Here is a 26,524-nt window from a genome sequence, read left to right as displayed (position 1 = left end):
CAACTAGATGACTGTTATTTGTATCAACATGTCAGGGAAGGTACTAGAGAAAAGAATATCCTAGACCTCATCATCACCCATGAATCAGATGACATAACAGGGCTGACAGTAGAGAAACCAGTAGCAGGAAGTGATCACGGAGTTCTACGGTGGATGATGATGATGAGAGAGAGGTAGCAGTAGTAAAAGGCAAAGGAATGGGTTTTAATTTCAGAAAAGGAAATTACAATGCCTTAGATATTGCGCAGAGAATGAACACATTTGAACTGTGGTATGCTTTTAAAACATTAATCACAGATGCCTTGAATGCATATATACCATTAAAAAAAATACTCCGTGAGGAGGGTTCCAAGTTGGATGAATAGTGAAGTTGCCACATTACTTGAGTGGAAAAAGGTGGCATGGAAAGGTTACAGAGCAATAAAAAGTACTGAAGCCTATAACAGCTACAAGGTGATCTGTAATAGAGCCACAGAAAGGGTTCGACAGGCAAAGGCAGTTTATGAGAAATCACTAGCAAACAGAGCAAAGAGGGAGGATAAGGAATTCTTCACATATATAAATGCCAAGAAGAGCAGGACAAACCAGATCAGACCTTTACGTAAGGGAAAGGTGATATTATTAAATACACCAGCTGCTGTTGCAGATGAACTTAACAGTTATTTTGCATCGATATTTACAAATGAAAAACCTTTTGTGGCAATGGGAAATTGTGGGAGTGAAGTTGGAAAATATGTAATTAACGATATTGAAATTTGGCAAGATTATTTAATGAAAAAACTTTCGAGCCTACAGGCCAGTAAAGCTCCTGGAGTTGATGGAATATACCCCATAATCTTAAGAGAGGTGGCAAGTGAGTGCATTGAACCATTGAGGCTAATTATGTGAGCATCGGGAGATTCCGTTGTATTGGAAAAGTGCCAATGTATCTCCCATACATAAGGGTGGCTCTAAGAGTGAAGTGGGAAATTATCGACCTGTCAGTCTGACTTCAGTGGTAGGGAAAATCATGGAGGCAATGATCTAGGGTGGAATTCAGGATCATTTGGATCGAATTGAAATTCTCAAGGATACTCAGAATGGTTTTGTAAAGGGAAAATCATGTTTAACAAATCTGGTTCGCTATTTCGAAAGGGTCACTCATGAGCTGGATTTAGGGAATAATTTCAACATTGTTTATTTAGATTTCAGTAAAGCTCTTGACTCAGTCCCACATGAGTGGTTGCTTTATAAGCTGGAACAGGTTGGAATTATTGGGAAAATCCTTAGATGGATAGAAGGATGGCTTCAGGGCAGGAGGCAGAGGGTTGTGATAAATGACTATTCCTCAGATTGGGTTGATGTAAGAAGTGGGGTTCCCCAAGGATCAGTATTGGGACCACTGTTGTTTTTAATTTTCATAAATGACATTGATGAAGGGATAGAGGGCATGATGTCTAAATTTCCAGATGATGTTAAAATTGGTAGAGTGGTTAATGATCACTTTCAAGCTGAGCTTCTGCAGAGAGACCTAGATGGACTTTAGGAATGGTCAGAAAAATGGCAGGTATGCTTTAATCCAACAAAGTGTAAAGTATTACACCTGGGAAACAGTAATCCCAAAATAGCTTATTCACTTGGTGGAGTTCAACTAAACCCAGTACTGGAGGAAAGGGACTTGGGTGTTACGATACGGTCAGACATGAAATTCTCTGATCATTGTAAACAGGTTGCAAGGAAGGCCCATGGTGTCCTATCGATGATCTATCGAACTTTTGCAAGTAGAGATAGGGACGTGATAATCCCATTATATAAGGCTTTTGTTAGACCACACTTGGAATACTGTGTTCAAGTATAGAGACTGCACCCACAGAAAGATATCAAGCTTCTTGAAAGGGTGCAAAGACTGGTCACTCGCCTGGTCAGATCGGCAAAAGGGCGACCTTATGAAGAAAGACTTCAAATATGTGGGTTGCAGAGTTTGGAAATTAGACACCTTAGAGGAGATTTGATTGAGGTGTTTAAGGCTCTGAGAGGCATCAGTAAAATGAATGAGGACAAAATTTTCAAGATTATAAATGATGCCAGAACTAGGGGACATTAATTCAAGTTACAGGGGGAAATGTTTAGATTTGACTGCAGGAAGCTTTATTTTAGCCAGAGAGTTATAAATTACTGGAATAAGTTGCCTACATAGGTGGTAGAGGCTGACAGTTTGGGGAAATTCAAAGGTCACCTGGATAGTACCTTCTTTTTTTTATTAATTATATATATATATATTTTTTTTATCATTGTTTTGTTCGTTTTTTTTTTTTTTTTTTTTTGGCTGGTGCAGCATAAGCCATAGGCTTTCTTGCACCATGCGGCCATTACTAATACTAAAGATTACTGGAGTTTTGTGAATTTTTTTTTGATTTTACTACCTGTAAAATTGATACATAACTGATACATGAGAGGAATGCTACTCTGTTCTATACTTGTACATACGGTGCCTCCATAGCCAGGTGGGAAGGAGCAGCAGTGCGTAGCACACGCTTCTTGATTAGACCTGGGTTCGAGCCCATCACCACCAAATACGGAAGATGCGGAAAGGTCAGGGAATGACCACCGCATATCCCCGGAGCAATATGGCCTTAGTTGCTAATGCTCCTTAAAACCAAATAACAACAACAACAACAACAACTTGTACATACAAATAATTACTTTTGGGTGAAACTGCACCAAAAAGTCAGATTATTTGTGATTAAGTAATTAGTTACAGATTATAATTTAATGAGTTTTTCATTCATTGAAAATGCATTTTCTCATGCTTACCCACCTCCCCAGTTAATCGAAAAATTTATGTGAAATAACAATGTCCATTTTAGAAGTATACTGTTTGTTACAAACTAATTAAAAATCTGTTCTTTCAAATTTTAGAAAAATATGGCATAAAAAAAAAAAAAAAAAAGTATATAAGAAAATACAAATTATGCACTTCCTTTCTGATGTAGTTAACTATCCAGTACATTTGAATTTCTTCAAAATTTCAGCCTCAACTACTGGTGAGGGCAACTTGCTCTAGTAATGAAAATTCCACCTTTGTTCAGTTTACTAACCCCTCTCAGAGCCTTAAATCTCTATGAGGTCCCCTCTGGAGTTGCCAATCTCTTTAACTCACATAATCACAGTCTTTCCTCATACGATCACCCTTTTGCCAATCTCACCAGGCATGTTGCCTGACTTTTGATTCCTTCAGGAAGCCCAGTATGTTTTTGGACACAGTATTCCAAATTCAATCTTACAATTACTTAAACAGTGGTATTATGACCTCCCTATCTATACAGGATAATAGTAGTAGTAGTAGTAGTGGCATGTGATGCAAGAAAGCAAGTGTATGAGCTTATGCAGCATCAGCAAAAAAAAAAAATCACACCATTCCCTCCGAATACCTGTCCAGTTCCTCCTTAAATTTATTCAACCTATCAACTTCCACAACGACAGATGGAAGTTTGTTCCAGCAATTAACCACCCGCTGGCTAAAAGCAAATTTCCGCACATCTATTCTACATCTGTCCTTTCTTAATTTGAATTTATGCCCCCTTAGATTCGTAATCTGAACAAGTGGAAGGATCCAATCAGAATTCAGCGTGCTCAACCCATTCAAGGCCTTATACACCTCAATCAGATCACCGCGCAGGTGCCTAGTCTCCAGCCACTGCAGTTTGCAGAACTTAAGCCTCTCTTGATAAGAGGATCCCTTCATTCCCCTCACCAATCTTGTTGCCCTTCTCTGTATATGCTCAAACAAATCTACATCCTTCCTAAAATGAGGCCTCCAGACCTGTACGCAGTACTCAAGGCGTGGCCTGACCATTGCCTTATACAGAGGGATAATCACCTCCTTTTTGCTGCTAGCAAAATTCCTATATATCATTGACAAAACCCCATGACCTGCCCTGGCAGCCTGTCTGCATTGCTCAGAAAACTTCATATCTGCCTGCACAATTACTCCCAGGTCTTTTTCATTTTCTACCACCTTAAGTGTAGTACCACACAGTTGGTACGTTTCTCTGGGGTTACTTCTACCCATATGCAGTACTTTGCATTTGTCAAGGTTAAACTTCAGTTGCCACTTCTTAGCCCATCTGCCCAAATTATCCAGATCCTGTTGCAGTAGCACACTGTCATTAACAACCCTGCCAACCTTTGTATCATCTGCAAACTTCGACATTAAGCCTGATATACCTTCATCAATATCATTGATAAATATACAAAACAACAGTGGACTTAACGCCGAACCCTGTGGGACCCCACTAATAACATTAGTCCAAGAAGAGCAGTACCCATTGATTACCACCCTCTGTCTTCTCCCACTTAATCATCCTTTTATCCATTGTAGCAACTTACCCTTAATACCATTCTGCTCCAATTTGTACAATAGTCTTCCATGCGCAACAGTGTCAAAAGCTTTCCTGAAATCCAAATATATGATATCAAAATTATTTTTTGCATCCAGTTCCTTTGTAACCACATCATAATATCCTATCAAATTTGTCAGACAAGACTTTCCCTTAACAAACTCATGCTGTGTCTGAATTATTGCTGCAGTCTTGTCTAGATGATCCTGCAATGCATCTTTAACCAGTGACTCCATTATTTTACCAGGAACAGAAGTTAAACTAACTTCTGTTCCTGATAAATCATCAATAGGACACCATGGGCTTTCCTGGTGACCTGTTTACACTGTTCAGAAAACTTCATATTTGCCCTTATCGTAATTTCCAGATCTCTTTTATCCTCTCATCATCATCAGCCATTTTCAATCCACTGCAGGATGAAGGCCTCTCCAGCAACTTTCCAGTTCCTTCTGTTTTGAGCACTGGCCATCCATTTACTACTCAAAAACTCATGAATTTCATCTATCCATCTCCGCCTTTGTCTTCCAGGTTTTCTTCTAGCTCCTCTTGGGTACCATTCTGTTATTTTCTTAGTCCATCTGTCATCATGTCTTCGAGCTATGTGTCCTGCCCAAGACCATTTTAGTTCTTTAGTTTTGATAAGAATGTCCTTTACTTGAGTTTGCTGCCTAATCCATGTGTTTCTCTTCTTATCTAACAGTCTGATTCCCAGTATAATTCGTTCCATTCTTCGCTGTGTAGTTCTTAGCTTCTCTTCCATTCTTTTGGTGAGTGCCCAAGTTTCACTTCCATAAGTCATGGTGGGGAGTATACATTGATTCATTATTTTACATTTCAGACAAACTGGGATATTGCTCTTCAGTATGTGACTATATTTCCTGAATGCTATCCATCCAAAATTTATTCTTCTCTTGACTTCCAGCCATTTATCATTATTACAGCTAATAACTTGTCCCAGATAAGTATATGACTCCACCTTTTCAATTACTGCTCCTTCAATCATTATTTCCCTTTCCGTGGCATACTTGTTCATCATTACTTTTGTTTTAGCCATATTGATCTTTAGTCCAAGATCCTTACTAACTGTGCATAACTGATTAAGATTTTCCTCTAATTCTTTGGGATCATGGCTTATGACCACAATGTCATCTGCAAATCGTAAATGGTTTAGGTACTCTCCCTTCACATTGACTCCTTTCTGCGACCAGTCTAATCTTCTGAAAGCTTCCTCAAGGGCAGCAGTAAACAGCTTCGGAGATATTGTGTCTCCTTGTCGAACTCCTTTCTCGATTTTAAATTTCCTACTGTCTTTGTCTAGTCTAATAAAGGATGTAGCACTCTCATATATTTTCTTCAAAATCATAATATATGGAGTATCTATGCCTTGTCTTTCCAGTGCCCGAAACACTGCCTTATGCTGTATGGAGTCAAATGCCTTTTCATAATCCACAAATGCCAGGCATAATGGTGTTTTATATTCATTTGCTTTCTCCATTAGCTGTGATATTACCTGAAGGTGATCCATAGTTGAGAATCCTGTCCTAAAGCCAGCTTGCTCTTTCGGTTGATTCTCATCAAGTATTCTTTCTAATCTGTTAGTAATGACCCTTGTGAACAACTTGTAGATATGGGATAACAAGCTAATTGGTCTATAATTTCCAATTTCTGGTTTATCTCCTTTCTTATGCAGCAAAACTATGATTGCATTATTCCACTGCTTAGGCATCACACCTTTTCTAATGCACTTTGTGAAGAGCCTTGCCACTTTTTGTGTTATGTCTCTTCCTCCCAATTTTAACAACTCTACAGTAACTTCATCTTCCCCCGGGGCTTTCCGATTCTTCATTTTCTTCAATGCATGTTCTACCTCATCAGGAAGAATATCGGGTATGTCATATGTGTTGCTACTTTGCAATCCATGTTCCCCACTGCTGGTATCATTCCTTCGCTCCTTGTATAATTCTCTATAGTAGTCTTCTGCTATTTGAATTATGCCTTCTCTGCTGTTTATAAGTACACCATCGCTATTCTTCAGTTTCAGTATCATTTGTCTTTCTGTATTACTGCTCATGGCTGCTGATTTAAATCCTTTGTTTTCCCTTAATGCTTGTTTTACTTTTCTTGTGTTAAATCTTCTTATGTCCTCTCTGAGTCTCTTTCTAATGGCTTTGCATAACTCAGTATACTCAATTTTCTCCCTGTCAGTGTTTTTCTTGCTCTTCATTTGTCGTCTTTGGTTCATCATGACAAGTGTTTCTTGACTAATTTTTTCTTCTTTGGATTTCTGTTTCCCTATAGGTTTCTTGGGCTTTATCACTTTCAGAAAGTTGTAATATTCCTCGTCGATATCTTGGTCCTGAGCAGTCTGCAGAAGCTCAAACTTGTTCTTAAGTTCCAGTACATACTGCTTTTTCTCCTCCTCTGTTATTTCAAAGACCTTTGTATTATTTACTCGAGTCAGTTTTTTCCTTTCCTTTCCTACATCTATATCAAGTGTACATCTTACCATTCTGTGATCACTTCCAACATTTACCTTATTCAGGACGGTAACATCATTCACAATATATCTTCTGTTAGTGAGGATGAAGTCGATTTCATTAGTTGTTAATCCATTTGGACTCTTCCATGTCCACTTTCTGTTCACCCTTTTCTTGAAAAAAGTGTTCATTACTGACATTCCTTGAGATTCTGCAAATTCCACAAGTCTTTCACCTCTTTTATTTCTTTCACCAATTCCAAAATTTCCTATAGTTCCTCTTTCTGCGCTGTTTTGCCTTTTTCCAACCTTAGCATTGAAGTCCCCCATAATAATAGTGTAGTGGGTTTTCTGCTCATCTAGAAGACTCAATTTCAGTGTACATTTCTTCAACCTCTTCATCATCATGGCTCGATGTTGGTGCATAAATCATTATAATCTTTAGCTTGTACCTCTTAGAAATCTTGAGTATTTTATCCTCTACTGTTTTTAATTCAACCCTACTAAGTGTACAATTTATTTTGGGGTTGCTATTCCACAAGTGGTAAGACCTTGCATTTAGCAGCATTAAAACATAGCTGCTACTTCTCTGACCATCTTTGAAGTCCCTTCAAGTCATCCTGCTAGAGTGCTGCCTGGCACTGATCATTAACGACTTTATCAATCTTTACATCATCTGCAAATTTTGACATCACACCATCTATCCCTTTGTCGATTTCATTTATGAAAATGAGAAACAACAGTGGTCCAAGAACCTGTCCTTGAGGGATCCCACTCCTGACATTATACCAATCTGAAAAATATCCATTAGTCACAACTCTGCCTTCTGCCCTGCAATCCAGCTTAGAATTTTTCCAGTAATCCCAACGTGTTCCAGCTTTATATAGTAACCTTTGGTTGCCGATGAGTCAAATTCCATGCTAAAATCCAAATAAACTGTTTAAATTGTTCCTTACATCTAATTCATGAGTAACTATGTTAAATAGCTTACTAGATTAGTTAAACATGACTTTCTCTTAATAAAACCATGTTGTCCTTCAGAATGCCATTTCTATCTAAATGGCCCTGGATTGCCCTTTTGATCATTGCTTCTAAGATTTTCCCTACTGCTGAAGTCAGACTAACTGGTCTGTAGTTGCCAACCATCTTTATGTATTGGTGATAAGTTGGCCCTTTTCCAATCCAAAGGAATCTCTCCTGAGTCCAATGTGCCTTCATAATTAACATCAATGATTCAGTACACTCTCTAGCCACCTCCTTTGAAATTACTGGGTATATACCATCAATGACAGTAATGAAAGTATGCTGCTATAACAAAATCTAGAAAAATTAGGCAGATGGGCTGAGAAATGGCAATTGAAGTTTAACATTTGAAAAATATGCAATGTACTGCATATGGGTAGGAGTAATCCCAGAGTAACATATCAACTGTGTGGTACCATACTCAAGGTAGTGGAAATGAAAAGTACCTTGGGGTTAATTGTGCAGTCTGATGTGAAGTTCTCTGAGTAGTGCAGACAGGTTGCTAGAACAGTTGATGGGGTTTTGTCAATGATATACAAGAATTTTGCTGGGAGGGATAAGGAGATGACGGTGCCTCCGTAGCCAAGTGGGAAGGAGCAACAGTGTATAGCACACTCTTCTTGATTAGACTGGGATTCGAGCCCGTCACCACCAAAAACGGAGGATGCGGAAAGGTCAGGGAATAACCACCGCATATTCCGGGAGCAATATGGCCTTAGTTGCTAATGCTTCTAAAAACTAAAATAACAAACAACAACAACAAGGAGATGATTATCCCATTGTTATAAGGCAGTGATTAAGCCACACCTTGAGTATGCATACAAGTCTGGAAGCTTCATTTTAGGCTGCTAGAATGGGTACAAAGAAGGGCAGCGAGATTTGTGAGGGGAAGAAAGGAGTGCTCGTACCAAGAAAGGCTTCAATTTTTCAGCGTCTGGAAACGAGTCACCTGCAAGGTGATCTGATTGAGGTGTTTAAGGCTTTGAATGACTTCAGCAAACTCAGTGCTGATGGGATTCTTCCTCAGCCTATGCACATGAGGGGATATAACTTCAAATTGAAGAAAGATGGTTGTAGAATGGATGTGTGGAAGTTTGCCTTCAGCCAGCAGGTGGTTGATTGCTTAAACAAACTTCCATCTATTGATCAGGAAAGACCGATGTGAAGTTTCTATTCAATACATTAGCTGGGTTACCTAAAACTTTCCCACATCACAATGGCCCAATCTGATTCATTTTGGAAGATGGCTTAAGGTTAATCTTGTAGTGAGAGAGTGGTGCAACTTATCCACTGCTTTTTATAATTTCATGAACTTCTCTGTTATGCCCACCTTGCAGTGAGCATATCGGAAAAGTCACACAAGCAGGTGCACTCTTGTATTATATGTGGCACTCAACAAAATATTTTTGGGTGGAAAAGGTAATTACTTTTATTAAAAATTATTCTTTATTCTGATACTGTATTGAATAAGTATCTTTAAATATGGTAGTCCTGTTATCTAACCCCCCCCCCCAACACCTTACTGCTAATGCACATAGGGATGTGTCCAGCATTTTGTACAACAAAACTGATTATATCTATACTTTCCAATTAAAAACTTATCAGCAATGTGAATCAAAATTGAAAAATTATTAGTGGTACATTAAGTGGGATTAACAGATGGAAGCAATGGCAAAACCATATTACAAATAGAGAAATAAAAGGGGAGGATTAATAAATATCCATCAAAGGTAACAGAAGCAGATATTTGAAGCAAAAATTAATTGTTAATAAAGGGACCAAGAAGAAGATGAATTAGTAGTGTCAAGAAAGCATTAGAGGAAAGAGGGCTACTGTGGCCAATACATGATTGTAAATGGCACCTCTGTAGCCAGGTGAGCAGGAGCAGCAGTGCATAGAACACACTTCTTGATTAGACCAGGGTTCGAGCCCGTGACCACCAGATATGGAGGATGCGGAAATGTCAGGGAATAACCACCGCATATCCCCGGAGCAATATGGCCTTAGTTGCTAATGCTCCTAAAAACCAAATAACAACAACATGATTGTAACACAAAATAGAATAGAATGGAGGAAAATAGTGAGGACAAACAGAAAATTAAGCACTTCCTCCTGCATAGAATAAAATCCTTCTTTAATTTCTTAAAGGAATCACAGCTTATTCTCAAGCATTTCTTAATATACTTTCTGTACCACTTCTTCAGTGACTCTTGTTGTTACAACACAGCCTTCTTCATATACTAGGGCTGTAGTAAAAAGTGTTGAAAGGACATCAATATCACTATAGAAGTGGTACAGGAAGTATCATATATATCCGAGAATTATCTGTGATCCCTTCAAGAAATTAAAGATGGAGTAAACCCAATGTAGGCCAAAGTTCTTAATTTTCCACTTCTCTCCATTTCATTTTATCTATGCCCTATGGCAGTAAAAGAACATCTTAGGAAAATAGTGACTGGAAGACTAATATTTCAGTAGGACTGATTTACACTATCATAGTGACCTGTACATCTACTAGGTATAACAGATTTGGTGGATGGTGATTACCATGATTGATTAATTTCATTTTCATTCCAGACACACAGCAGATTGGTCATGCTTTCTATGTAGGTTTATTAAGAACATCTAAAATTTAAAAATGCATCCCTTTTGGATTTAGCACACTTCATTTCATTACACTTGCATCTAGTAATTTCAAGAAGTGTCTAAAAATTTTTTAGGTTTTATGTTCATGTTAACATTTTTTGAAAATTTTCTTGACATATTAATTTATTATTATGTCAAGAAATTAATATGCTAAATTTTCTTGTTTAGCCCTGAGCTTTTATTAATAGTTAAGGGCAAATTAAACTGGCATAAATAGAATTTACATAGATGAATATCCATCAGTTTATTAAACTACATCAACCCTTCCATAAACAAAATTGAAGTTTAAATTAAAGCTGTATGCTTAATTTGCCTTTTCAGAATGGTTTAAATAATATTTAGTCTGTAATAATGGCAAAGCATTTGTATACTACTTAACCTTTATATTCTCACATTGTCTGCATTATCACATTCAAACTAGCCTCTGCTATTGCAGCCACTTGATTTATTTGAACATAAAAGTACAAGAATATTTCTTGGAAAAGGCAACTTTCAGCACTTCCAGTGTACATTAACTGGCAGTAAATTTGTTCCTTTGGTAAATTATGGTAATGAAATAAATTTTCACTATTTTTTCCACTTCCTGTCATAGGACATATGTATAACACCTTTTTGACTCAGTCAGCGGCAAACTTTGATTAGGCGATACAGTTTCCTTATACTTTATAGTTTGGCTACTTCAGAAATATTGGTTAACTTTTAACCTGCAGCTGTAATTTAATTTTTGATTATTAGAACCTGTACCATTAGCATTAGTAGAGGCATATAATTCAAGAAAACAAGCTTATGCAGCATCAGCCAAAAAAACCCCTCCCATTTCACCCTTCCATTTGTTCCAAATGCCTGTCCAGCTCAGCCTTAAATTTATTTAGGCTATCAACTTCCACAACAAAAGATGGAAGTCTGTTCCACCAATCAAACACTCGCTGGCTAAAGGCAAATTTCCATACATCTATTCTACAACTGTCTTTCCTCAATTTGAATCTATGCCCCATCAGATTCTTAATCTGAGCAAGAGGAAGAATCCCATCAGCATTCAGCTTGCTCAACCCATTTAAGGCTTTATACACCTCAATCAGATCACCTCACAAGTGCCTACTCTCCTGGTGCTGCAATTTGCAGAACTTAAGCCTTTCTTGGTAAGAGCACCACTTTGTTCCCCTCACAAATTTTGTTGCCCTTCTGGCAATGGTCAGGTGTGGCCTGACCATTGCCTTGTGCAATGGGATAATCACCTCCCTGTCCCTGCTAGCAAAATTCCTATATATCATTGATAAGACTCCATGACCTGCCCTGGCTCCCCATCTGCACTGCTCAGCAAACTTCATATTTAACTGCACAATTACCCCGCAGGTCTTTTTCACTTTCCATTTCCCTCAGTACGTTTCTCTTGGACTATTGCTACCCATATGCAGTACTTTGCATTTGTCAATGTTAAACTTCAGTTGCCACTTCTCAGCCCATTTTCCCAACTTATCTAGATCCACTTGGAGTAGCATACTGTCGTTAACAACCCTGTCAACCTTTGTATCATCTGAAAACTTGGATGATATTAATCTTGATATACCTTCATCAATAACATTGATGAATACACAAAACATCAGTGGGCCCAGCACCGAACCCTGGGGCACTCCACTAATAACATTTGTCATGAAGAGCAGTGTCCATTGATTACCACTCTTTGTCATCTCCCACTCAACCATCCCTTTATCCATTGTAGCAACTTACTCTTAATGCCATACCTCTCCAATTTGTGCAGCAGTCTTCCATGTGCAACAGTATCAAAAGCTTTCCTGAAATCCAAGTACAGTAAACCCCCGCTATTCGCGGGGGTTACATTCCTGAGAAATGTCGCGAATACTGAGTTATGGCTCCCATAGTAATAAAGGGGTTCTGTTCCAAAGTATGAAATATATATAAGAAAATCTAGTCTAAAATTTTGTCTATGTATGTATTATATGTACCTTCATAATATGGCTATGTACGTAGTGAAATGCAAGCATATGGCATCGAAATGAAAATAAGAAACAATTTAATATTAAATGTAATATTTATTAGAAATTTCAAACAAATCTTTCACACCAGCATCTTTGATAGCTAAAAAACTTATCCCACCAGTGCTATCACCAGTTTCGCTAAAGTGTTGATAAAGGAGTTTTGCCTTTTCATGAATGATGAGTGAACTTAACGGAATTTTATTTTGAGTTCGGTCTTCTATCCACAGATTTAAAGCCTTTTCCATTTTTTTCTAATTTAACATCAGTTACAGAGCAAATTTTTGAAACAATTAGCGCGTTTTCATGGACACTATGGCGTATTTTTTCTTCCGATTTTTTGATTAATCGTACCGTTGACTCATTGATTTTATAATGTTTTGCCACTGAGGAGACACTTTCACCATTAGAAATTTTGTCTAATAACTCAATTTTATTCGCTAATGTCATCACCTTCTTTGATATTTTCACATTTCTCTTGTTATTCGTAGCCATATTTTTGTACGGGTTAGAAAGAACTTGTCCACGATAAAGTCACTTTCTTCCGTTAACACACTCGAAAAAGTCTGTTTTACACTGCAAAACGTTAGATTTATCACTTTTGTAAGCATATCAATTTATAAATTGATACATTTATTCAATTTATAAGCATATAAATTAAAAGCAAACGCCGAAACCTTCCATGACAAGCGCATAACACATACTGAACAAGGATTAGCGAGAAACATCCACACTCGCGATTTTGTCACCCCTCTCCCCCACCCACTGAGTGCTGTTTTGACCGGGAAAGATAATTTTAGCCACGCCCATGTTTTTTATGGCAGAAAATATTCACTGCGCTTTAAAATTCACATTTTTTTAGGTTTCATTTTATATTAAATCAGCGGCCGCGAATATGCGAAATCGCGAATACAGATACCGCGAATAGCGGGGGTTTACTGTATATGATATCAAAATTATTTTTGACGTTTAGTTTCTTTGTGACCACATCATAGTATACAATGAAATTGGGCAGAAAAGACCTCCCTTTAACAAACCCATGCAGAATCATCTAGACAAGAATGCCGTAATAGTTCTTTAACCAGCGACTCCATTATTTTCCCCAGAACACAAGTTAAACTAACAGATCTATAGTTACTTGTGTCACCTTTTGAACCGCCTTTTTGAATTGGTGATACATTTGCACACCTGCAGTCCATGGGAACCTCTCCTAAGTCCAAGGAAGCTCCCATAATTATGGCTAAGGGTTTGCTTACTTGCTTTGATGCCTCCTTTAATATAACTGGATAGATTCCATCCACCCCAGGTGCCTTCCTTATGTTTAACTTCAACAATTTCTCCTCCACTTTGCTCTCAGTTATTACGAAATCACGTAGCTCCTCTGTAACCACATCATATTATCCAATCAAATTTGTCAGACAAGACTTTCCCTTAATAAACCCATGCTGTGCCTGAATTATTGCTGCAGTTTTGTCTAGTTGATCCTGCAATGCATCTTTAACCAGTGACTCCATTAATTTTCCTGGAACAGAAGCTAAACTAACAGGTCTGTAATTACTTTTCTCGCCATTTGATCCTCCTCTCTGAATTGGGGTCACATTTCCACATCTCCAGTCCATGGGTACCTCCCCTGAGTTCAAGGAAGCTCTCATAATTATAGCTAAGGGTTTGCTTACTTCCTTTGCTGCCACCTTTAATATAACTGGATAGATCCATCCACCCCAGGTGCCTTCGTTATGTTTAACTTCAACAATTTCTCCTCCACTTTGCTCTTAGTTATTACAAAATCACTTAGCTCCTTGTTAGAGTTTAATAAACATCTGGCATTCCCCTCATTGAATAATTCCTCATGTGTGAATATAGATGCAGAATACTCATTCAGTTTATAAGCTACCTGAGCATGATCATCAATAGTCAACCCATCTATGTTAAGTGGTCCAATCTGATTCATTCCTTTCCTTCTAGAGGTTACATAAGTAAAGAACTCTTTTCTGTTTTTCTTTGCATCCTTTGCCAAAGATTTCTCATAATCTGCCTTCACCTGCCTAACCTCCTTTGTGACTTGATTACACACAAGCTTATGTCTGCCATAGGCTTCTGTGTCACCTGATAATTTATACACATCCCATACATTTTTCTTCTCTGCCACGAGCCTTGTTAATTCATCTAACATCCATTTAGGGCTGAACCTTGAACAGTATTTCTTAGTTGGAATGAAACGCCTAGTAGCCTCCAAGATTAAGTCCCTGAAAGCTTCCCATTTAGAATTCAACATTGATAATATCATCAGTTGATCCCACTGTACAGAATTTAAAAACTGTCTGAGAACCCTGTAGTCACCTTTACGAAAGCAAAAGCCCTTCCCTTTAGCCTTGATGGTAATTACAGCTTTAAGTAATTCCCATATCCGTAAATTGTGATCACTGTCACCCAGTGGTTCCTTTATCTTCAAATTCTTAATGTATGAATAATCACTGCTGATAATCAGATCAAGAGTATTACTCCCTCTGATTGCCTCTCAAACAGTCTGCTGTAGAAAATAGTCATCCAATAAATCCACAAAAGTCTTGCTAGTGTCCGAGTGACCAATCCACAAGTTCCAGTCAATATCTGGAAAGTTAAAATCCCCCATTATAAGACATTCTGATTTACTGGCCCACTATTGCTCTGCACAATTGCTCATTATACTCATCAGATTCATTAGGCCTTGTCTCATTTTTTCCTTTCCCAGTGCTTATGTCACACCAAACAGACTTGACATTGCATTGTCCACCAACATCAATTGGATGCAGTTCCTTAGATTTTTATGTGTTTCTTAACTAACAGCATAATCCCCCCCCCCCCTTCATGTCTATCCTTTCTGTACACATTATACTCCCCAAATTCCAATTCTGCACTGCTTATATCGGTGTGACACCACGTCTCTGAAAAATAGCAACAATATCTGCCTTTGATGTCCTGACTAGCACTTCAAGCTCATCAAATTTATTAACTATACTCCGAGCATTGGTGTACATGCAAGTATCCATGCACCTGTTTCTACTCTTAGTTACCCCCTAACACAGCCCATGTATTTATTTGTTCCACTATGACTCCCAACAGTCCTGGAAATCTCCATTGCCTTGCTTTCCATGCTGCTGCTCAATTCAATAGAAGCAGTGCAAAAATATGGGGATACACAGACTAAAAGGTTTGCGTCCACTGTTAACCTTTTTCATCTGTGTATCCCCACCCAAGCTAGCAATTTTCTGACCCACCTAACACTGCCTCGATAGCATCAGCAAATATTCTTGCACCCTTTCTGTTTAAGTGTACCCCATCCCTGTAGAAGCAGGGATGGGGTACACTTAAAGCTTAAGCATCTGTCCTGTAATTCAGCATTATCTTCACTCTCATTTTCATCCACTATATCATTCACAAAAAAGCTACAGGAAAACAATATTAGAGAAACCAAAAATAATAAGAGGAAAACTGAAGTTACCATTGAATTAGAATGTCATTATCAGCATTATCCTTAACTCTCAACTGTGCATATCAAGAAAAACAACATGATCAGGTCCTCAAGTATACACCATTCAATTTTTTTTTTTTTTTTTTTATAATAATGTTAGAAATAATGTTTAATTGTGTACTCTGTAATGGGCTTTTATATTAACATAAGTTTTTTTTTTTTTTTAATTGTGATATCAGCAGCCTCTGGCACATTTACACGAGTGGGTATGTGGTGTACTTTGCACACCATTCAATAAATCTTTTTGAGAAAATTAAGAATAAAGCAATTTGACTTTACTACTAAGACAAACATGGTTATATGTCCAAGATTATTTTAGAAATACAAGCACTATTTATACCATGGAATTAAGTATGGAAAATTAATGCATCAATTAGGGTATACTTGGCAAGATGTGATTCTGCCATCTGAACTTCACCCCTTGCCAAGTACAGTAGACTCGATTTTCTGAGATAGATGGTAAAAAAGAAATCCCGGATAATCGATTTCCCGGTTAATCCAAAAATACTGAAGTCCCTGACATACGTAAGAGATAAGTTCCAGGACTTCTTACTTCGTCAAGTTTTACCTAACTCGGGAATGACTAGTAATATATTGCTACTATATTATTATTGACAAATCTGAATTCAGCGTGATACTTGTTAATGTTTGACCATTTTCATACATTCTTATTAGTTTAATTTTCTGACCCAAATCGATCGCTTTCGTTTTCTTGGTAGATTTTCTAGTACTGCTGTCTCTTAGTTGGCACCATGGTCAAAATGAAATTTTCTTTAAAGAACTTACAAGGTTAAGGCAAAAACTCACAATTATCACCCCGTGTGATCTCACATTTTACTGAAACACATTTCTGGAGGTCACTTCCATAAAGTAACAAAAACAATTTGCACTTTCCATTTTATTGGGCTTTTCTGTTAGTGCAATCTGTTATAAACGGGTAGTAAACTCAATCTTATTGCATTTGCAATAATACTGATAGCTGGAATTCTGTGAGTTTTTATGTTATTATAATGAAGTGTGTCCCCTTCACTAAAATCTTCAGTCATATATATAAAAAAATATATAAATAATTGTTAATAAATTGTTAAATTATTAATATTATTTTTTTATTGTTTTAAATTTTACAATCCTAAAAAAAAAAAAAACACAATGAATAAAAAAAATAAAAAAACACTGAATGAAAACAAATTTACGTAAAACTGTAGTTGCGTAAGTCGGGGACTTACTATATTGAAAAATGTTCAGAAACTTACGTAAAAAATATGGCGATAAATAAAAAACTTACCACGTACTACAGTTGATTCCAGTTATTTAGGCCACCAGTTAATCGGGGCAGCCGTTTATTTGGAGCAAATCTTAAAAAACAGAAACCAATAGAGAAAATAGCCAGGGTTTAACTTCGCTTAATTGGGACAGCATGCCGTTTAATTGGGGCAGGAGACTTGGTTTGGTCGAAATTCTGGAGGTCACAACCATAAAACAATAAAAACAATTAGCATTCCCTGTTTATTGGGCTTTTCTGTTAGTGAAATCTATCATAAATGGACAGTAAACGCAATTTTACTGAATTTACGATAATACCAACAGCAGGAATTCTATGGGTTATTATGGTGAAATGTGTTTACACTTCCATGAAATCTTCAATCATATAAAAAAATTAATTTTCAGATCTTCTCTTCACATCTATTTTTAAAGCTCTGTAACTCATTACTCCATTCTCACTTGCGCATATTGTGTTACTTACAATTTTTGTGTGCCGTGTTCTTTGTTATTGATTGCTTATCTTTTTACTGTATTAAATTTTAACCCCCACCCACAAATGTCAGTGAACAGAAATGTCAACTAGTTAGTATGTACATATTACAGTAGGTATTAATTATTCTGATTTTCACGTATCATTTAATTTTTTAATTGGTAAGGTAATGAAGGGTAAATTTGTGCTTAATATATCTTTGTTTTTATAGCCTGTGGATAATATTCCTCCTATTTTCGCTAATTAGAATCGCTGTTTAATAGAATTAAAATTCAATTCACAAATGTGATCACAATGGCCAGCGCTTACTACGCATCGTATAGTGAACGGTACTTTATTATGGTAAGTTTGTCGTAACATGATTTGATTGTACAATTGCATCAATTGTAAAGGGAGAGTACATTGTATTTTAAACTATTTATGTGAAACTTCGGATAATTGGGGCAGCTGCTTAATCGGGCCAAAATGCACTAGTCGCGATGTGTCCCAAATAACCGGAATGGACAGTACTTGTGTGTCCAATACGATGCTTCCCTTTATTTTTTGTGATGTTGATTTTAAATCTAATAGCTTCCCTTTTTTTTTTTTTTACAAGGTTGCGTATGGTTTGGTCATCAACATTATAATGGTTCTTTAGAGATTTAACGGATTCAAACTTTCAAACTTTTCAATAATTTCAAGTCTTTGTTTAACTGAAAGTGCAACTCTTTTGCAGTTACCCATCATTTTCGCGATTTCTAAACAAAAAAAAAAATTTCAACATCTCTGACATAAATAACGAAACAAAATTTGTCCTTTTGCGATGCAATGTCACAACAATTGACGCCATGCACTAAAACAAACTAAATATTTGGTCTCTTTCTTTTCTTTTTTTTTGTTTTTTCTTTTGAGCGGTAGATGTGAAGACAGAAGGGGTTGCAAGATGACAGGCACATCAATCTCCCAATGACGACTTATAATGCCACTTCTTGTCGCTTATTTATGACTTTCAAAATATCTGTTTATACCTATTCTAGTTATTACATGAATATTATGATTTCTGTTTGATTTTTTTTTTTTAATTTGGAGTCTTGAAGTGACCCGGTTAATTCGCTTCTTGGTTAATCCCATACTGGTAAATCGTCGAGAGTCTGCTGTATAAACCTAATTAGGCACCTCCGTAGCCAGGTGGGAAGGAGCAGCAGTGTGTAGCACACGCTTCTTGATTAGACCGGGGTTCAAGCCCGTCACCACCCAATACGGAGGATGCGGAAAGGTCAGGGAATGACCACCGCATATCCCGGAGCAATGTGGCCTTATTTGCTAATGCTCCTAAAAACCAAACAACAAATAAACCTAATTGTTGCATTTATTTGATATATTTTGTTCCATGGTGTAATTAGTATTCTTATTTCTTGAGTAGTCCTGGAGACATAACCTCATTTATCTTTGTAGTAAAGTTATTTTTGATACAGATGTAGCATGGATTCATTATATTTTTTTCTCCCCCCCCCCCAATTTTATGCTTCTGTTCCACTCTTTAAATCATTGGTTTTTAAGCCATTAAAGCCATTTTAGTTTGAATGCTCATGACCATCCCTCGTTTTCTTCATTATTTTAAATTATTCTGTCATTTGATTTACTTTAATGAACTTCATTATAGTTTGTTTATTAATGTTTCTGTTTATTATGGTTTGGTTTCAACATTAATTTGAATATTTGCATTTAGTTTAGACCTGTCAGTTAGCTTAGTCAACGTCTAAAATTGCATTTCATTTGTTATATTTGTTTATTTAAAGTATAGAGGGTGATGTCCATGACATTTTTGAGTTCAGTTTGTTCATTAACTTTTCATTTTGTATTCAGATCATATTACGGTCATTCGTTGATGTTATGCCAGAGAGCAGTCAACTGAATACAACCCTTTGGAATTCACAAACACTGATATTCCCTGAAGAAATGGTGCTTGTGGGATTCCTGTCTTTTAGTTCATTTATTGTGAAAGTGGCATTCTTCCTTTGGTGGGTGTAAGGGTGCATCTCTTTGGGTGAGGGTGAGCATAACTTTACTTTTTTATTTTAATGATTTTATTTTAATTTCATTGTTAGGGTATCATGGAGTTCAGGATTTGCACATTACCAAGTGTAACTCTAATTGTTGCACTGATTTGCTACATTTAGTTCCAACTAAATGTAGCAAATAAACTAAATGTAGTATAGTGTTCTTATTTCTACAATAAAGCAGTTTGAAATAAAGGCAGTTGTTTGTTCTTCATTAATTTTGATAAAACTGGTCATTTTGAAAAATGTTACAAGCAAACACATTAATGTACAAAGAAGCAGTGATATTTTCATTTGTAGGTTATTCTTTTTGCATCAGTAATTTCAAATTTTAACAATTAATGATGCAGATTGAATATTAAAAATTTATATAATCATCACATAATCTTTTTTTTTTTTTTCATTCTTGTAAAAATATACACCAACACTCCTGCTTGAGGTTAAAAATATATGAATCAAAAATGGAAAGGAGGATGTATAAGATAATACTGGAAGTCTGATTTAGATATCAGATAGTTTTATCAGACATTATGCTATAATTGAACTTAATTAAGCTTGAGCTAACAGGATTCCTGTATCTGGCATGATGTTCCTAACCATTTCACATTATTCTAGGAATCTAGGAATTTTTCCAGAAGAAATTTTTAATATGTTAAAAATCTTGGAATTAAGGATTCCCCTCCCCCTATTTTCTGATAACCAGAATGTATCAAACAATAGTATATAAGTGATAGTTTGCTAGTAAAGTAAATCATTATTAGCATGACATCTCATGAATAATAATTTTAAAAATTGGCTAATGTTTGGAAGTTGTATTAAAACCTATGGAAAAACTTTGCTCTAGGTTCTAAAGCACTAGATTTATCAATACTAATCAAACTCATTGATTGGCACAGTTCACTGATGATTGGATTCTGTGATGTATGCCTCGTTGCTTACTCCTAATTGTGGCTGATAGCTACTGTTAGTCAAACTGCACATCATATCAAGTTTAACTCTGAACTTTTAACCCATGACTTAGAATGTGTTACTGTTGCTTAAGAAACTTGATGCATGCATTTCTCAATTTCTGGTCTTGTTTTAAAATTTTTCTAACCTAATCAATATAAATGATACGGTTCCATGTTTTAAGGTATGGAAGTTTATGCAAAATGTTATGTGAGGGTAAGATCATTTTTATTTCAGACTTGCAGTTAAAAGAAAATGTTCCATAAAAAAAAATTATAATTACAGCTTGCTTATAATTAGAAAATGAAAGAGTAACAAGGCTCAATGTGTTCTACGTTATTAATCAATTTACAAACTAATGAGAGGAATTACCTCTATATGCAGAATGCTTCTTACCTACCACTCCTTGAATAAAAGAATTTAAAATAACTAAATGAATTCTGTACACTCCAAAAAAATATTAGTGATCAAATGTACCTGGAATCTGTGGTTCAAGAGCTCTAAACTCGACACCAAAATATATTAGACCACTAACAATTGTCAAACAAGCAAAAGAAGATATTGTGTCTCTAATTAAAACAAATACAAATCTATTCTAAAAATTTTTTTACTTTCCTGAAGTGGACAGGACTTTTAACTTTGGTCATGATCACAGGATAGTAAAAACATGAAATGAAGGGCAGAATTTATAGATGAAAGATCCATTGTTATCCTGGAGCATGTGCGTAAAAAAAAACAGAAATCAGATAGGGGCACCGCACATTAATCAAATTTTGATGTAGTTTAATTTCAAGTGTTTTGGCTATTAATAATTTTGTATAATTGTTGGATATTAATAATTTTGGCATCATTAAACAAGAATGTATGGCATTCGCTGACAGTGTGGAAAGCTAATTCCTAGGCTGACGAATGAAGCAAGGACTGAAGCCTTCTGCTGTTTCACTCTCGTGTCCAAAGTACAGCGTGTAGATCCCTGATGAGATGATGTGAAAGAAGGTTGGATAAAATGATTTTTTATCACACAGGCTGTAATTTCCTCATAGGTTTAGAAACAATTTTAAATTCTGTATTTCAAAAGTTGGTTAAGCTGGTTATGGCATTGCTCAATGTACGGTAAAGAAATAAAATATTTTTTCTCCTATTACTATTGTTGTTCGGGAAAGTTTGTTTTAGCCAACTATACGCTTGTTCCTTGATGTGGTTTGTTACTGATATTGGGTAACCTCTGTTTCGAAATTGGTTTGTTGATATTTTTATTTCTGTATTTAAAGCAGATACTGTACAGATCATGTACAAAAGATCAATCATTTTAAATAAATTCCTTAACGCATCACTTCAAAGTAAGCTATTCATTGGCCTTTGTCTAAGAACAGTGGGCCTTACACCAAGCTAGGCAGTACCTGGCATTAGTCAGGGCGATTAGTGACTTGGATGGCTGCACGACAGTGGTAATTCATATCACATAGCATCCTGCACACTGTACTGGTGCTGACATGTATCCCAATCATGATCATTCCCCTGAGAGCCTGTGTGCCACGACGTCAACATGCCTTCTAAGGAGATGATTCTTTGCAGGGTTCTCCAGTCATGTTCTGTCAGCTTTGTAGGTTTTCTGGGTCATTTTGTGATGGTTTCAATACTAGTCCACTTCCATGGTTATAGTTCTCTGAGGTGGTGACTGGGTAGGATATGACCAGCTATCAGCTCAAGAGTGTCTGGACATTAATGGTAGGGTATTGTGCTTAAACTCCTGGTTGTTATCAAAGATTTCTGATGATGTTGTAATACCCTTTGAGTATCCTCTGGTCATATAGAGTGAACTCTCATAGTCTTTTGTGGATGGGGGGTAATAATGTTGTGCTTCCATTTCATGATGTCATCATTGATAGTGAACTTTAAATTGGTGTAGATTTTCAGTAATTGCACAAATTGACAAGCCAACTGTTTGACATCTGACAATAAACCAAGCTTGTACTGCCTACAAGTTTGGCTCTACATGGCATGACAAAAGTAACTAACTCATGTGGCTCATATGACTTCACCCAGTATTATAATACTGACTGAAGTCACTTGTTTATTTGGTAAATGTCCAATGAATTTCAAAAACAGGGTTTTCTGTTTACTTTGTGAAAGTAGCATATATGTTCATGTTTTAACTTTTAATTCTAATTCGAAGGTACCTTATTGGATTCAAGATAAAAATGTCAAGAAACCAAATTTTGTGAAAGTATATGAATTGCAGATATGTGAAAGGCAAATATATGCAGTATTACATCTACTCAATTTACACTGCAATATATTGATTGCAATATATAAAGAAATAAATTTCAGAAGCATTAACAAAAGTACCTCAGAGTTTATTGAAGTGATATTGTCTCTTGAGACACCACTTTCACAACACCAACAACCACTAGTTGTTGGTGTTGTGAAATGAAATGCAGGTGGATAATTGATGGAATATAATTAAATAGGATACACAACAATTTTTGTCTGCTAGGGCCTTATCTCAGTGGGAATCACAAGGTATTGGCATAAAAAAAAAAAAAGTAAACACACACTCAAAAAAAAAAAAAAAACCAAGGTCATCTTTCAGGGCTTCGTCTCATCATGAACCACTAATCTAAAATGTATAAATAAAGGAAAAAAGGGAAAGCAACATTTATCTAACTTCAGACTAGTAAGACTGGACTGATGGGCTGCAGTACTATACTGTGCAGACCTCAGTCACATAGTCAAAAGCTTTTTCTTGGTTCCTCAGTCTCCATTAGAGATGTAATTCTTGTGATTGTGGTTTTGTATGGTATAGGCCACAGCCTTTTAACCCACTCTTATGTAAAGTTAATGGTCAGTGAAATTTTGCTTGCTTTGCTTTTTATTTATGTCCATATCTTGTAATTCCTGATATTATGAAGCCCTAGCAAACAAAATCCTGATTTATTCTATCAGACAAAATCTTTACCAATTCTTTAATTGTGTTCCATCCTTTATCCTTTTGTATTTAATTTCACGAATCCAACAACATTTGAAAGCAACAATTTCAGCTCAACTAAGGTAATTTCAGCAAGCTTTGATGCACTTTTTGTGCCTCAATTATTCCTTTGAAACTCAATGTGGTATAGGTAAATTGATTACAGATTAGGTTCGGTAAATCTTAGAAAGTTGTAACCCTACTCTATAAAAAAAAAGAAAGCAAATGATGAAACTGTTGTAATATCATTGTAATACCTAGTTACAAAGATAATGCATAATCGTAACATAAAATTATGGGGGAGTTCTTAGGATTTAGTTTTGACTTGGTGTCATTTTGTAACTTTTTTTTGACCACCCATTACATGTTAATGAAAAATAATTACAATGATTTTTCACGAAGTCTGTCCTGTTGCTTTCTTATCAACATTGTGACTCCCCTTATTGAGTAATACAATACTGTAGTATTACAATACAGTAATACTATAACTGTAACTTACAATACAATACTATAACTTCTTATTTTAGCATTTGCATTAATAGAGGCATATGATGCAAGAAAGCAAGTTTATACAGCATCAGCCAAAAAAACTGAAAAACCTTCCCATTTCACCTGCCCATTCACTCCAAAAGTTTGTCTAGTTCTGCCTTGAATTTGTTTACGCTGTCAACTACTACAACGACAGTGGAAGCTTGTTCCAGCAATCAACCACCCACTGACTAAAAGCAAATTTCTGCACATCTATTCTACAACTGTCTTTCCTCAATTTGAATTTGTCCCTTCAGGTGCATAATCTGAGCAAGAGGAAGAATCCCATCAGCATTGAGGTTGCTCAAACCATTCAAGGCCTTATACACATCACATCAGATTACATCGCATGTGTCTAGTCTACAGACACTGCAATTTGCAGAACTTAAGCCTTTCTTATTAAGAGGAAACCCTTTGTTCCATTCACCAGTCTCGTTGCCCTCCTCGTTACAGCAACTCTACATCCTTCCTAAATTGAAGCCTCCAGACCTGTATGCTCAGGGTTTGGCCCGATCATTGCCTTATACAAGGGAATAATCGCCTCCTTATCCCTTCTAGCAAAATTCCTGTATATTACTGACAAGACCTTGTGAGCCACTGCACGGCTTAGAAAACTTCATATCTGACTGCACAGTTACCCCCCAGGTCTCTTTCATTCTCCACTTCCCTGAGTATAGCACTGCCCAGTTGGTATGTTACTCCGAGATTACTGCTACACATATGCAGTACTTTGCATTTGTCAATGTTTAACTTCAGTTGCCATCTCTCAGCCCATCTGCTCAACTTTTCTAGATCCTGTTGCAGTAGCATACTGTCATTAACAACCCTACCAACCTTCGTATCATCTGCAGACTTCAACATTAAGCCTGATATGCCTTCATCAATATCATTGATAAATACAGAAAACAACAATGAGCCCAACATCGAATCTTGGGGGACTCCACTAATAACATTAGTCCACAAAGAGCAGTGCCCATTGATTACTACTCTGTCTTCTCCCACTCAATCATCCCTTTATCCATAGCAGCAATGTGCCTTTAATGCCATACTGCTCCAATTTGTATAGTAGTCTTCAGTGTGCATCAGTATCAAAAACTTTCTTAAAATCCAAGTATATGATATCAAAATTATTTTATGATGGATTATAGATGCCTCTATGATCTCCAAAAAAAATTTGGCTACACTGATGGCCCATCATTTTAAGAAAAGTCTAAGTGTTTCAGCACCTTCTTACATAGTTTTACACAGACTTAATCTTTTAAAGTAGTAGTAATAGAAATAGAGGCATATGTTGCAAGAAAGCAAGCTTATGAGCTTATGTAGCATCAGCCAAAAAAAAATAAATAAATAAAATAACTTCACACAACCATTCCCTCTAAAAGTTTGTCCAGTTCCTCGAATATATTTAAGATATCAACTTCCATGATAGATGGAAGTTTGTTTCAGCAATTATTCGCCTGCTGGCTAAAGGCAAATTTCCACACCTATTCAAAAACTTTTCTTCAATTTGAATTTTATGCCCCCTCAGGTTCCTAATCTGAGCAACTGGAAGAATCCCATTAGAATTCAGCGTGCTCAACTCATTCAAGGCCTTATACACCTCAATCAGATCACCTTGTAGATGTCTAATAGTCTCCAGCCGCTGCAGTTAGCAGAACTTAAGCCTTTCTTGGTAAGTGGACCATTTTGTTCCCCTTCTCTATACATGCTCAAGCAACTCTACATCCTTCCTAAAATGAGGCCTCCAGATTTGTATGCAGTACTCAAGGCCTGACCATTGCCTTATACAAAGGGATAATTAGCTCCTTTTCCTGCTAGCAAAATTCCTGTATACCATTGACAATACCCCATGGCCTGCTCTGGCAGCCTGTCTGCATTGCTCAGAAAACTTCATATGACTGCACAATCACTCCCAGGTCTTTTTCATTTTCTACCACCCTAAGTGTAGTACCACACAGTTGATCCTCCTTTGTGAATTGGGGATACATTTGCACATCTCCAGTCTGTGGGGACTTCCATTGACTCTAAGGATGCTCTCATAATTATGACTAAGGCTTTGCTTACTTCCTTTGCCACCTCCTTTAATATAACTGGATAGATCCCATAAACCCCATGTGCCTTTCTTATGTTTAACTTAACAATTTATTCTCCACTTTGCTCTCAGTTATTACAAAAACATTAAGCACAATGTTACAGTTTGATGAACTTCTGGCATTTTCCTTCCTTAATAACTTGTGTGAATGTAGGTGCAAAATACTA

The 26,524-nt window shown here is 36.5% G+C and overlaps 1 protein-coding gene across 1 annotated transcript in view; it reads left to right on the top strand.

Annotated features, from left to right (window-relative positions):
• Positions 1-26,524, top strand: part of CycY (cyclin Y) — a 96,053-nt gene that overhangs the window by 28,779 nt on the left and 40,750 nt on the right. The window lies entirely within an intron of this gene.

This window comes from Mastigoproctus giganteus, chromosome 1 (assembly GCF_048544385.1).
Source record: "Mastigoproctus giganteus isolate SK-2022 chromosome 1, ASM4854438v1, whole genome shotgun sequence".
NCBI lineage: Eukaryota > Metazoa > Arthropoda > Arachnida > Uropygi > Thelyphonidae > Mastigoproctus > Mastigoproctus giganteus.
Note: the sequence above shows the minus strand (reverse complement) of the source record. Positions and strands in the feature narration are given on the sequence as shown.